We start from the raw sequence: 14,861 nt of genomic DNA, 5'->3' as shown, positions 1-14,861 counted from the left end.
GCTTGGAACACCTCCCAGAAGCTTCAAAATTTGTCTCAAGGGTGATTTACTAAAAAAACTGTGTTCCAGACAGTGGCACCTCGAGAAATGTTTCATTGGGGTGGCCAGAGGGGGCCATTAAAAATCTTGAGGTGGCAGATTAAAAATAAAAGCCATAATTTAAGAGTTTGAATCTACTATTGTGGTAAACCTGCCTGTAGAAATCATAAAGACTTAAGTTTATTGTGTGATACACTTGTGAGTGGGGTGGCCAGTGGGGTGGCCAGTGGGGTGGCCAGGGCTTTGCACAGGGTGGCTCTGGCCACCCCTGTTCCACCGCCTGGTGGCACAACTGGTTCAAATCTCTCCTTAATAATAATAAGCAATGATTTTAGTTGAAGTAAGTGAGGCCTGCAGCACTTATGCTATTTTTCTGGATTTATCCTTGACTTTTGGATAAGTATTTGAACTGCTTATGCAGTGTCTTTGGTACCAGGCCAGCCGTAGGAAGGCTCATCATTGTTCTTTAGTTGTGGATAATAGCTTTCTCTGTTGTTCATTGGTATCCTCAAACATTGGACATTGTTTAGTAATGTTATTATAGTAATATCCACCTGTGTATTATATTCGGTACATATCCAGCTGTAAATTTAGTTCATAAGACTAGTTATCTATATATTACATTTATCTATTAGTACGATTCTGTTTACAATGGTATTTATCTCTGTACTTATTCAGTAGAAACCCATATCCTGTATTTATGAAACCATTATTTATCCTGCGCTTGCTGCTACTGTATTGCACTTCTGGTTAAACCTAAACTTCATTTCGTTGCCTTGTACCTGTACCTGTGTAATAACAATAAAGTTGAATCTAATCTGATCTAATTGTTTTATACGGCTTTCCATGTTAGTTGATGCCAGTTAGGATTTATTTACTTGAAAGTCTTCAGATTAGGATTTCTTGATTTTTTATTTATTTAATTAAGCCTACCTTAAACTCTGAGACAGGTTCTTATTAATTATTTCCGTGATTCTGCTGGTCTTGCAGTAATCAGATACCACTCAGACAGAAATGTATTTATTTAATTATAGAAAATTACTGATTAACAAGCAGGAGCATAAGTATTTTTACAGTTCATGTCAGATTTGGAAAGATTCATTATTCAAAGACTGCTTTAAGTCTCTGCTTATGTTACCTTTGATACTAAGCTGAAGTATTTAAAAAAAGCTATAACACAAACAAAAATGAAAAAAAAAAAACTTTTTTTCCCAGCTCTCTGCATGAAGAAACACTATTTGTTTTTATCGTCTTGTCTTTAAACCTGAAAATCATTTCACACATGCTAGCTTTAGGATTTAACTGGAGGCAGCACCCTCTCAATTAGGCTAGTTTAGACATTTTTTTCTTTGCTTCTGTATCTCTGTGGCAAATTTCCCTCTGCTGCTGTTCCCTCCTCTGCTTTTTTTTATATCCTCCTGCAGTCCCACCGTTTTTAGCTCTAGGGCCTGTAGCACTCAGAACAGCGGGGAGCTGAAGTGTGTTAGTAAGGCAGTCGGGGGAGCTTCTTGTTTTGGGACCCAAAAAAAAAAGGAGCACACAGGCGCAGATTTTCCACCACATTACAGGCAACCACCAGGGACCCATTTACAGGTCAGAGCTTATGGGGAGAGGTATGTTTCCCACTACAGAGGGATGGGCATTATGGAGCAAGAGGAGGGACATGGGGCTAAATACTAACTGTCAGAAACAGTGTGATGCATAATGTGAGGTTTGTCTTAGGTGTGCTTTACTGATGATTCTCTCTGTCTCTCTCTACTCTTTTCCCTCAGACTGACTGGTACCAGATTATTGTGCTGTCCTCTTCTATATAAAACATGGAGCACCGTTTTCTGATGAGACTGTGGTAAGTTGAAAGTGGGCATGAGTACTTCCATGTACAAAACTGGTTCCTAGAGCTACGTATCGCCTATGTTCTGTTGAAATTCCAATTTTGTCTCATGTGTCCTTGAGTTCCAAGCCCTTGAGAGATTAACCCAGATTAAGGAAGAGGCTTCATGAAAGCGTGAATTGAAACCACAGCTACTTACTACAGTGCTTTGCTAAAGTTTTCACACTCGTGGGATCAAAGTAAAGTGGAAGGAAAATGTCAAAAGATTGTTTATAGTTTTTTTTTTTTTTTTACAAACACAATCCATAACAGAAGGGCTTTCATTTGCATTCAGACCCCGTGTGTTTTGGCTGTTTCTGTTTTCAAAGCAGCTGTTGGCAGAAGAGCAGTCATTTCCACACTGTAAGCCCAAACAAGTCCAGAAAAATCTAAATATTTTTTAAACTAATTGCATCAGAGCCTTTGAGTTATGCATATTAATCTTTCATGTTACTCAATGTTTATACCTAGTCATCATAAATATAATGTTCAAGTTTAGAGTGCAAGTCTTACCATGAACCAGGACTGAATATAAAGTTGCCAGGGACATGCAAACCATGCCTGCTAGAGGGTGAACTTCCATCCTGGTCTTTTGCATCCTCTAACAAGGCTTCTTCCAGAATCACCCCTCCATCTAGCTCCATCTATGTTTCCATCAACTCTGGGTTGTTTTTCTAAGCCTTTAGAATAAGGGTCTGCAACGCGCCTCCCAGAAGCTGTAAATGGCTCTTTGGAACCCCTAAAATGGCTCTTAATAGTTACTTAAAATTATTTAAAGGTACATACAAGACTTAGATTTATTTTGTCATTTTGTATACATGAGTGTATGCAAAAAGAAATTTGGTTTAAAACAGCTCTAGACAATTAAATTTTTTTGAAGTGCAGCCTTAAAAACAGTAATAAATACATACAAAGTAATATAAACATGGGACTGTATATTTACAGTTCTAACTTTTTTTTAATATAATGTAGTATAGTAACAGAAGCTTAGAAGTTTTGTGGATCAAAAAAAAATTCAATGAATCTAATCATTTTAATCTAATGATTGAATCTAAAAAACATTTTTGCTACATCAAAAAATACCCTATAGAAGAAAATTCATGTTTTATTTTGAAACATTTTATTTTTCCTTATTTTAGAAACCAAAAATACGAACAAACTGTTCTTCTTTAAAAATGGCGGAAGAATTTCCTATGACATATTTACTGTAACAAAAATAAAGTGTGTTTTCATAATTAAAAACAAAGCTGTGTTTTATTAAAAGCTTATATAGTGATTGTGGCTCTAAACTTTCAATTTGGACATGGAGCAAAATGGCTTTTAAAGGTTTGAGTTTTAAAGGTTGCAGACCCTTGCTCTAGAAGGATATGATTCCTTAAGCAGGATGACACCACCAGCATGTGTCACTAATCTGCGTTCGTCACCATCACCATTTTGTTGCTGGAAAATGACAACATGCCATGAGGTGTAGTGCTTTGCGACACTCTTTTTCCAGTTAGTCTTTTAAGTATTTATTGTTTCCCCAAGATTTGAATCCAGATTGATAGATGTGCTCTTACGTTAAAAGTTATGCTTTGAAGCTGATAAATAAAGTTCCTCTGCAGATGACATACAGCAGTTTGGGAAGTACTAAATCTTAGGAATCCGGTGTTCAGTTAAATATACATACCAGACATTTATACTGTTGGCTTTTCATTTTTGCAGATAGGAGAGTGAAACAGAGAGGGATGAGAGATGTCTGATGTGTGGCTGACACAGTAGTAAAGTTAAAATATAGCACCCAGGGCTGACCGATTGTGCTGGCTCGAGGTTTTACTTCTATTCTTAGACTGACTCTCCTCCTTCCCTCATTACTCTCTTCCTTCGCTTCGTCTTATATTATTGCTTTCACGTCAGTGCTCAGTCCATCTGGTGTCTAGATGTAATCTGAGTACATTGCTTCCAATATAGGCTCAAATGACTTAACTATTTTCTATTGACCTTTTTTTCTGACCGCTTGTCATTTTATTTATTTGCTGTTTTCATTTCCCTTTTCATCAATCACAACCTAAACTGATAGAGTTATCCATCTGCGTTTTGTGTTGAGATAGATTTAGTAGGCTTTGAAGCTTTCACTTAATTATAGCTGCAGAGAGTGCTACCGAAAGACTAAATGCATTGTGTGTGTGGCTTTCTGCTGATGGCATAAAACCTCCAAATGACTTGTGATGTTCCACACTGGTAAAATTGCATCAAAATGTTGCTCTTAGAACTGAAAACCTTTTATGTTTAATATTGGTGAAATGGCTTTGAGCTGTTGCCATAGTGATATGCATTAATAAAAATACGTGGGGCATGGAGGTCCATAACCCTCTATATATTACAACAATATATCATGTTGTTGTTTATATCACCCTGCTTTGAAACTATGTATGCATTTATGTTTTTGCTTAATTTGGCTCTTATTATCCATACCTTCCATTAAACCTCTTTCACACTGATTCTTTAAATGGAAATGTAACTGCAGAATCGCTGGTAACATAATGTCTGATCTAGAGATTATATTATCTAAAACAGAAGTTTGTCCAGTGCTTAGAAATTTGAGTCTGTGCTACTTGGCCTCAATGTGGGACACCAGTTGTTTAAAGGGAATGTTTGATCCTCAGGATTTGTGGATCAGATACTGTAAATGCTTCTATGTAAATGAATTTGTTTGGATTCTTAAGAGTTGCACACCGCCAGTAGCGACTAATTGTTGTGAATGTCTAATAATAATGGCTATTATTAGTGTGGTTTTAGTACAACATCTAAAACAAGGTTGTAGAATTCATTCTCTGCAGTAGTGATTATGATGGCAAAAATCAGCATTCGTGTTGTAATGAGATCTTGTAGTCAAAGATCCTGCAAGACTAAAATGTCTTACTGGAGTTATGTCACATGCATGTGAAAGCAGTTTTGGTATTCAATCAAAAAAAAAGAAAAAGAAATTGTGACAATTTAAAAGCATTGTGTGCTACTAATACCAAATGTATTGTGACTTAGAAACAAGTCAAACCGCAATCACAGTTTTGATGACTTTAGACCCAATTTGAAGGAATTGTAAAAAAAATGTTGGGGTTGATATTTAATCTCAAAACAGTGAATAATCGACTTCACCTTAACTTGATCTCTTAGACCAAATGAAAAGTGTGTTGTACAGTACAAAGGAAAAGAACTGGCCATGCAAAGATGGAGCCAGGTGTGCTACTCTGCCCACTAAGTGCACCTCCCCCACCCCTGCTGTTTTCCAGTTGACTGCTTTCGCTTCTACAACATGGCCATTGCATCTGTCTGCTGTGTTGTTCTACCTGTTCGTGTCCAGTAAAAGAGGGTCCTATCATTCAGTGCTGTCAAAAAGGGGTGAATGAAAAACAATGACTTGGTCTCACCTCTATGCTCCAGTTCACTGTTGGTTGTAAGCCTCCTCAAATGGAACAGCTTCTCATCTTTACCTTTTCAACCCTAGTTTCCTGTTGTTTTAAAAAACAAAAGGCCTAAGGCAATTTTTTATTGGATTAACAGTTTTCTCTGGATATTCTTGCTGTGTGGTAATATATCTAAAAGCTACAAACCTTCTTGGATTCCCGGGTTTTGCTTGAAAATGTTAAATGTTAGCTCAGGATAGATTTGTATAATGTAATCCCTTAATCATTGTTCTCTGGTAGGTGAGGAATATATTAGATACTCAGGACAAAATTTAAATAAGTAAAGCCCAGGAGGGGCCGCAGATAAAGAAAATCCTTTATCTAAAATTGCTCCCACGTTTTTACTTTTACAAACAGTACAACCAGAAAGATCCTAAAAAGCACTTCAGAAAAGTGCTGGTGAAGATTTTCAGTCATCAAGGTCATAGTCATTCAAAAAAAGGTGGATTGTTTTTATCTAATTTTATATGACTTTTTATTGAACTTCAAAAAAGTAAAAAAAAAAAAAAAAAAATTGTGCTTATTCAAGCGCTGGGATTGAAAGCCCTAGGGGCTAGGGTGTGCTTTCCCATTTCCCTAACAGCCTCGTATAAGCAGCCAAAATAAACTGTGCTACACCCTTAGTCCAGCAGGTGGCGAAAACAAGAACATACAAGTGGTTCTCCCATTACCTCCAATGCTGACGAGCTAGAAGTAAATCCCTAATCTTGAAAAGTTTAGTTGAAGTTGAATTTTTATCAACCTTCATTTGGCCAGTCTATTTTTCACTGTATCATTGATCTCAAATAACCAATAAAATATAATTTATAAAATTCTCCTTTATCATGGGGAGTCTTGGCCTAGTGATTAGAGCAGTGCGCTTGTGCTCTGAGAAATTGTAAGTACCAGTTTTAATCCCCACAGCCTGTACTGTGGGTCCCTGAGCAAGACCCTTAACACGACACTGCTCCCCAGGCGCCACACAATGGCAGTCCACTGCTTCCCAAGGGGATGGATTAAATGCAGAGAGTGAATTTCCCTATTGTGGGACAATAAAGGGATTTACATTTTTTGACATTTACAATATAATAACCAGGTAAATCTTAGCTACCTACAGCACTAACCAAAAAAGTCCATGTCCATATAAGCATATATAAGTTCTACAAAGTCGAATAGTTGATGGGTTCTGAAAAGCCAAGAGAAACCATCCAACTGGTGATCTCTCTCAAAGCCTTTTCAGCATAGAATCGCAAAAAGTTCTCACAGTTTTTACCACATACCTCATGAATGTTTTTATTCACTTTTAGTTCCTACTGACGAATACAGGCAGCGGTAGGTCCCTGAGTCCCTGACCACTTGACCGTTCTCTCTTGGGATTCACCCTGCTACACCCGCCGAAATACACTAGCCTAGCAGCTAGACTGGTCTACTAGAGGGAAACCATCAAAAAATGTGAAACTTCAATTATAATTTGGATCAACTGACAGTGCAGAAGAAAAATTTGAGGTGTTTCATGCATAGAAATATGTTTAAATGACATTTTAATAAATGAATAATGATTAACTGACTGGCTGTATCTCCGGTTGCCTGATATTTGAGATCACACTCCATATCCTGGTTGAGTAGGTATCTCAAACTGGTCAGAAGCCTGAGCCCTAGCCACTTAAAAGTAGACATTTTTTATATAAACTCACTACACGGGTGAAGTTATAAAATTCCTTATTGTGTTAATAATTAACAGGTACAGTAATGACCGACCAACTGACTAACATTAATGATGTGGAGTGCCACAGCCACTCCACATCCTGGCTGAGTAAGCAGCCCTTATTTTAAAGCAGGCTATTTATTGACTTACTACATGGATTCATTTTTGAGGTGTACTTTGCTGGTTAAAAAACATCTTAGAACATATTTCATTACAAATGTAAGGTATTGAAAACAACATTTGTACACTGCTGGTGGAATAAGGCACTGTAGCTGTACACAACCCTATGTCTCAAAAGCCCAGAAAGTACTGGGTCCCTAGAGGGATCAAAGCCCCAGGAAAGTTAATTTACCCAGATAAATGTGTTTGGAAACACTAGCCGGGCTTTCAGAAGCCACAAGCTTTTGAGTGATAATGGAAAACTGGCTAAAACTGATGCGGTCATGAAGTACTAAAGCATTAACCTATAGCTGGGCGATAAACCATTTTACTGTTAACCTAATTCACTACGATAAACGGTGCAAATTTTCCCATGTCGGTAAATCCTGTAAATAGGTTAGTGAATAATTCTGCTGTTTTTACTGTGTACGCTGGTGGCTGGTATTTCCTGCATGTGGGAAGTGAAGAAGTGTCTAACATAGCTGTAATCAAAATCAAGACTTTAATATTAAATTGAAAGAAATATGTAATGTGATTTATTCAATAAAGAAATTATAAATACATAATTTCCTGCACATGCCTTTATTTCTGATAGAGGAGCCGGAGGGTTTATTGTGCATTTATCGTTATCGAGGTAAAACTGTCCAATTTATCGTGTTATTGATTTGAGGTCATATCGCCCAACCCGTCATTAACCCAACCAAGTGGTAACCTTGCAAGCCAGATTTAGAATGTTTAGCATCAAGTTTAGTTCTACAATTTTAAACCTGGCCTGCTTTCATTAAATCAGTTTGAAGAAATGTAGACTATAAGCAAAACCTTTCGAGCTGACAACTAGTCCCCGCCTACCAAAGTTTGGTTTTAGCTAATCACGGTAATTAATGAAATAGCCGCAGACACCATGAAAAATCCCAACATCATTCTTTTTTGCTTGCTTGGTACTTTTCGTTTAAGGATAAAATTGTGGATTCTGACAAAACAATTGTGATAACAGCACCTACAATTGCATCCACCAGCATTGCCATGTCTAATTTGGTTCGGCTGGGGGCTCTAGCATTTGTCTGAGCTATATGTCCTGCCTTAAACCATTATTGTAACATGATTGGCTAACATGTTTTGGATTGTCTGGGACATTTTAAACTGCATCATTACGAGATGGAGTCTTGTGTGTTTGTGTACTAACACAAGGATCCAGCTTACACACATGGTTACCCAAGTGGAAGCTAAAAATAAGATTTTAAACCTTTAAACAAATACACATAACACTGGCTCAATAAAATTCTAAAAACTACTAAAAATGTCAAAAGATTACTTGGATATTGCCTCTTGTATTCTGCTACACCGGTTTATCTCCTGATGTTGTCTTCTATGTGGCACAACACAACATGTATCAGTACTTACACGTGTTGGGAGTGGCTCTGTGCCCAGTTGTCCTGCTGTCGGCCTACTGTTTCTGGGCAAGTGACTTCAAACAGTAGCTTTTTGGAGCCCTGATAGTGCATCTCAATAGAAAACACATGAGGGTGTTTGTAGTTTGGTTCTGGCTGCTGTAATGAATTAGGAGGAAGAAAGCCTGCAGGAGAATTTGTTACAAAGTGGTGAGGGGAATCATTATGATATCAACTGGGGTGGGGGTTCTCTAGAAGTTCTATATAAGGGTAAGAATATCACAATTCTTATGATTTTAAACTGCACAACATCACTACATGGTATTAGTCATTTACTTTACAAATCTGGCCTTTAAAGAAACAAGCAACCATACAGTTCCTAGCAGGGGTTAATAACATCAGGAGGTCCCTATGTTACATGATTTGGCCCTAGGGAGGATCCTGCTTCCTCGTCAGAGCTCCTTCTTTACTGCCAGCACTTTTAATAATGCACTTATGCAACATTTAAAACTGGTGTTTCCAAATTATATCTTGACAATTTTCAGCTTAAGTTATTTTGGAAAGGTTATGGGAGAAACAAAAATCAATCTCTAGATATATAAAGCTTTTCCAACTAGTGCTTTTGATTGCTTTGTTTCAGAGAAAGATTAGTACTGAATTATTATCAGTATACGGAGTGTTGGATATAACTGTAAAGGTGTTAAAGTGTTTAAATCAAAGTTGGAATTTCCTGCCGGATGTTTTGGCTAATCCTATCCTATGTTGCTTTTAGGGATGATCATGCATTCACTTGGTTTTGGTTCTTAATTAAAGCTCTGTGTACCTCATTCATGGTTTAGTTATAGTTTCAAGGGATGGATTCTAAAAATCTTAAAGTAGAGAAATATTCTAATTGCATTCACTTCCAGAGCATGGAGCGGAAAGTTTTCCAAGGCATCCACAAAATGGTAAAAAAAAATTATAATTGCTCCAAAATGACTGCTTCAGTGAATTTGGCAGGAAATTGGAGGGCTTAGTCTGTTTGAAATATGACAACAGGCAAGTTTAATCAGTTTCTAATATTCATTTCTTCTCTGAAGGTCTGCACTGCCCTTGCCTGTCCCTCTTTCATCTAGCGCTTTATCCTCCCACTGTCAGTTACGTTCTTCTTTCCTCTTTCAGATTGATTTATGGATATCTTTTATCATTTTGAAAGTAGGGTTCATCTGTTCTGAACTACACAACTCTCAAATAGAGAAAAACACACAATAAAAATATAAATAAAGAGGCTGCATATATGTGGATAAATAGGTGTGCGCCCAGGTGTGCGTGTGTTCACAAGAGAAAGGAACATGAGAGGGGGAGCAAGCAGCTACTGTCTCAGACTTCACATGATTTAATCAATGCCATCCATCACATCTGGGTAATTAGACAGCAGCATAGATCGCATGACCAGAGTCCATCAGTTAGAGCACCCGCACTTGCATTCACAACTTCACATGCTCTCTAGTTTTACACAAACACATCACAGCTTGACAACAAGAGAAGACAATTTCATTACTGTCAATGTGTCTATTTAAGATAAGGGCACCTAAAGCATGCAGAAGCAAAATCCTTGGGTTTATAGTCACAGTGAAGGTTCTACAAAAAATATTCTGTGTACCCAATTTCAGTTTGTCTCAATCGGTGGCCTCTGTTGTTGTCTGGTTCTGAAGAGCTCTGCAAAATAATGGTTTTGGAACATAGATGCCTCATAGATGAGCTCTTCTTGCCTTGATCTTCTTACCAAGTGACCATTCAGGCTGGCAGTGTCTGGCAATGTTTTGCACTTACATGGATGAACCAATATTGCAGATCCTATGAGTAAAGCAACCTGATGGTTTAAAATAGAGTACTCCTCAAATCACTCCCCACTTCACCTCCTTGAAGCCACTTTGAGTCAGAGATATAAAAGTAAACTCATATAGCCTCTTTTTCCCCTATGATCCCTCTATAGCACATACCCAAACTCTTGCAAATATGTTTTCAGCCCAGACTTTTTTGACGGTATAAATTGTGCTTGGTGGCAGCAACAATAAAGGCTGAACTTTAAAGTTGTGACAAATGCACAGAAAATAAAGTAAATGGTACGTCAGGTAACAGCAGGGAAGCCAGTTTTAAAGAAACAGTGAAGGGAACCAGGGAAGGCTTGGGTTACGGTAGGTTTTCTACATTTAGACATTTAGACAAAAAAGACATCAGTCAGTGAATCCATTTTATTCTGTCAAGATTTCGTTGTGATCTTGGGTAAAGATATCGAAGCTGAGACTGCTGTTGCTGCTATTATGTGCTTCAAAGGCTTTTTTATTTTCCCATTGAATTATCTGAAGGAATGTAAGCCTATATAATTGTTTTATGGAAATTTAGTTTGTTTCATATTTTAATGTCTTCTGTCAATTTTGTATTTTAATAAATATTTATTATGACATTATTGATGTGAAAATATATTTAATCAAGAAAACAATTAAGAATTAGAATTGCAATATTAATACTAATGAGCCTAATACTTATAAAATATTTAGATAATTATTGTTATTGTTATTGTAATATGATATAATAATTTTGATGTATTTTAGTATCTCAAATAGCAACTATATATTAAAAACCCAACTTGCTGGGCTAAAAGAACCTAGCAGTGTAGTCAATATGAGCCCTTATTGGATTATATAAACAACCCAATTGTTGTATTAAGGGAACTAACTCAGATTGCTGGGTTAAATTAACCCAGCACATTTTCTATCCAAAATTTAACCAGAGCTGGATTGGGAAACTTGATTGGGTTGATTATCTCTCCCTTCACAGATTGGGTTTTTGCCCGTTTCCGTTTCTCTGTTATTTCCTCTTTTATTGTTTCATGAATAACTTTCATATGTTCAACAAAACGCATAAGCATAAAAGTCTATGTTCAAAAGTCACTATAATAATAAGAAAAGTCACTCATAACTAGTTTAGAAAATACTACCTAAAGGTCCCCTGTCTATTCTGAAACATTCATCTTTTGGACTTTCTATTAGGACTCTCCCCCACCATTTCTAATCTTGACTGGTTTGGTTTATTTGACCTTTCTCATCTGAAGTAAAACAAAGCAAATCCTATTCTTTTTTTTTTCAACTTTGCACAGACAACTTTGATAACTCTAATACATATGAAAGGTATGAGACAAAACTTGAGGGGTTAAATAAAAGTGTCAGCTCAGTCAACACAAAATTAATCAAGTCACTCATCCCATAATACCACAATACGGCTCCCTAGGTGTTGCACCATGCTTAGGTCTTCTACTCTGACTGCAACTTTAAGCTGACACAAGCAGTTGCATCATTTATTAGATGATATGATCAGAGGCATTGTTGGAGATGGCTTTTGCTGGTTTTAGGTCGTCCGTGATGGGGTTATTCAGTCATTTTTGCTAAATTAAGTGTCTTGGAGCTTTGTCCAATGCTGAACACAGCCATAGGTTCAGTGTCTTTGGGCTTTTGGCTCTTTCTGGTCGGCATTAACCCTTTATAGGGTAAATTACCATTTTTGATTTCCTGCATCCACCTTTTAAATGGAGCCCCCCCTATCCCTCAGTGAGGTCTAGAAGCACAAGACTGTTATACAGCCATTCAGCTAAGATACTGCTACATGTTTGTAGATTTTATTTTGGCATTTGACTAATTAAATGAGTCCTTGACGATATTAGACCTGGACAACATTTATTGTCTTTTGTATGCACAGAGAGTATACAAAACAAAATAAATTTTCATATACCCCTTTTATATTACCTACTATAAATTAGGTTGAAATGACATTTTTATAAAAAAAAAAAAAAAAAGCTAAACAGCTCATTGAAAAGCTAAAAACTAAATAAAAAAAGTTAAAAATCTAAGTTTAAAAAGTAAAAAATGGAAATGCCAGTATCAACATTAATGCTTTATCTTGTAACAAAAACAAAGATTGTTTCTTTCAGTCAGTGAGGGTTTTTCATGAATTTGTTATAGAAGCACTTATGTTATTTTTCTTAATATATTAGGGCAAGTGGCAGTTATACATATTTTCTTACATTCTCAAAAGTAATAAGATGGCCAATAAAGGGTTAACCAGATGTGCCCTCAATGTCAGCCGGTTACAAATGGTTTAACCGTAAATAGTAATTGGCCTGTACTTATAAAGTGCATTTTTAAATCAGGAGAGCCTTGGGCTTCACCCACAGAAGCGAGGCTGCGTACACAGGGGCCACCGCATATCAAGATACCGTCTAAGCAGTTATGTAACCGTCACTGAGTAAAATTATGTCACAATACATATTGAAACTGAGTTATTTTGCCTAGTGCAAATACTGTTGCAAGCCACTGCATTTTGAGTGTCTTCCTGTATTCTGTGTATTTTTTTATTGTTGTAGTTTTGTTTTCATTAGATTCTTTGATTCTTAACATGAAAAGATTGAGTTACTTTTATGTCCTTCGAATTGTGCTGACCTGACATCAGCTAAATGCTATATGTCTGCCACCCAGCTGTCCATAACTGTTAAAACGAAGCACTACTTAAAAGGAGATTACGCAAATTTGAAAGTGAGATGATAAATTGCTTTCAGACATTTGAAATACATCAAACAAGTGTTCAATTCTATTCCTTACGGAGCTGAAGTAATGCTCCTGTTCTTGTAAGAAATACAATTAAAACTTTCTTTAAATGGAAGCGGGAAATAATATTTTTCCATGAACAAAAACAGATTTTAATAAAGATCCACAATCCTGATTATCATGTAACCAGCCTGTCTTCATATTGATGAGCCATGACAGCCCTGGCAGTCTCTGATACGTTCTGGTCTGATGTTTAAATTTGAGCACACTGGGACCCACAGGAGATCTCACTCCAGCAGAGAAAGCAAATTCCCAGTACTAACAAAAGAAAAATCTAAAGCAAACAAAAAGGAGCCTGTTTGCTTAAATAAATTAGGTTTTAGTAGAACGCACCAGACAGTTAAGCTACGTGACAGAAATGTCAGCGATCCAAGAACATTTTCAAATCTTGGTTATGTTTTTCTTTGCTTTTTTATGTGATGCAAAACCATGTAATCTTCTGGGAGCTGAATATTGGCTCTGCTATTAAAACGATTGAGATATTTTTGTTGCAGGATCAAGTTATCAATGTTATGAGAGGGAAATCCAAAGATTCCAGCTTCACAAATCAGTAAAAAGGTTTTAGGGACAAGTCTTCTTTCCTGTAAGTTCTGGTACAGTTCAGCTCTGCAATGAGCAACATTCTCCGCCAAAGACATATCATCACATTATTTTATGTAGTTTTCAGCTTAAATCATTTTCATTCAAATTGTAATCTGTGCTTTCCAGCTAAATGAGACGTGATGCAAATTTCTGTCAGTGTAATTCGCCACCATATAGTTAAGAATAATAACAGTATTTAATTTATCAAAGACCTGTGGTTCTTGGATCAGCGGATGATGTGCGTTTAGCGTGCGGATTAGCAGTAATCCTTTTAAAAGGAGTCGTTATTGTTAGGTCATTAGCGATATAAAGTAGTCTATTCGCTTCAAATGCTCCTATTTGAGTAGCAGATTTTTGTTTACAATAATTTAATTGGAAAAATAGTCCAATATAGGGAATTATAAACAACCTGAAATACTGAAAGTGTTCTGTTTCATTGAAAGCCTGTGTTTATTTAGGTTAGTGTGTGTTACTGGCTGTGTACTTTACTAAGGATTCTTGCTTTATTCACACGCCTCCACACTCATTTCCATTGTGGGGTTTTAATTACCAAGTTGCATTAAATTTTACTGACTGAAGTCAGCTTTCTTTTTCTCAATCATTTTTGCATGGATGGATGGATTTTGATTATTGATGGATAAATGGATGGATGACCAGATGGATGGATGACCAGATGGATGGATGGATGGATGGATGGATTGATTTTGATTATGGATGGATGGATGGATTGTATGTATGGATGACAGGATTTTTTTTGATGGATAAATGGATGGTTGACCAGATGGATGGATGGATGGATGGATAGACGGAGGACTGGATGTATGGATGACTGGATGGATGGATGGATGGATGAATGCATGGATGGATGGATTGATGGATGACCGGATGGATGGATGGATGGATGGGTGACCAGATGGATGTTGGATGGATGGATGTTGGATGGATAGATGCATGGATGGATGGATGACCGGATGGATGTTGGATGGATGGATGGATGGATGGATGGATGGATGGATGGATGGATGGATGGATGGATGGATGGATGGATGGATGGAT

General features: G+C 36.9%; 1 protein-coding gene across 2 annotated transcripts in view; it reads left to right on the top strand.

The window, feature by feature from the left end:
• Positions 1–1,809: 1,809 nt before the first annotated feature.
• LOC107092595 (disks large-associated protein 3-like) overlaps positions 1,810–14,861 on the top strand; it is a 110,248-nt gene continuing 97,196 nt past the window's right edge. For both annotated transcript variants that reach the window (XM_015387158.1, XM_015387159.1), the window contains exon 1: positions 1,810–1,885. The gene's annotated coding sequence lies outside the window, so the exon portion shown is untranslated. The remainder of the gene's footprint in view (positions 1,886–14,861) is intronic.

The sequence above is a fragment of the Cyprinodon variegatus genome, unplaced genomic scaffold (assembly GCF_000732505.1).
Source record: "Cyprinodon variegatus isolate N-32 unplaced genomic scaffold, C_variegatus-1.0 Scaffold387, whole genome shotgun sequence".
Lineage (NCBI taxonomy): Eukaryota > Metazoa > Chordata > Actinopteri > Cyprinodontiformes > Cyprinodontidae > Cyprinodon > Cyprinodon variegatus.
This window is presented reverse-complemented; position numbering and strand designations above follow the sequence as displayed.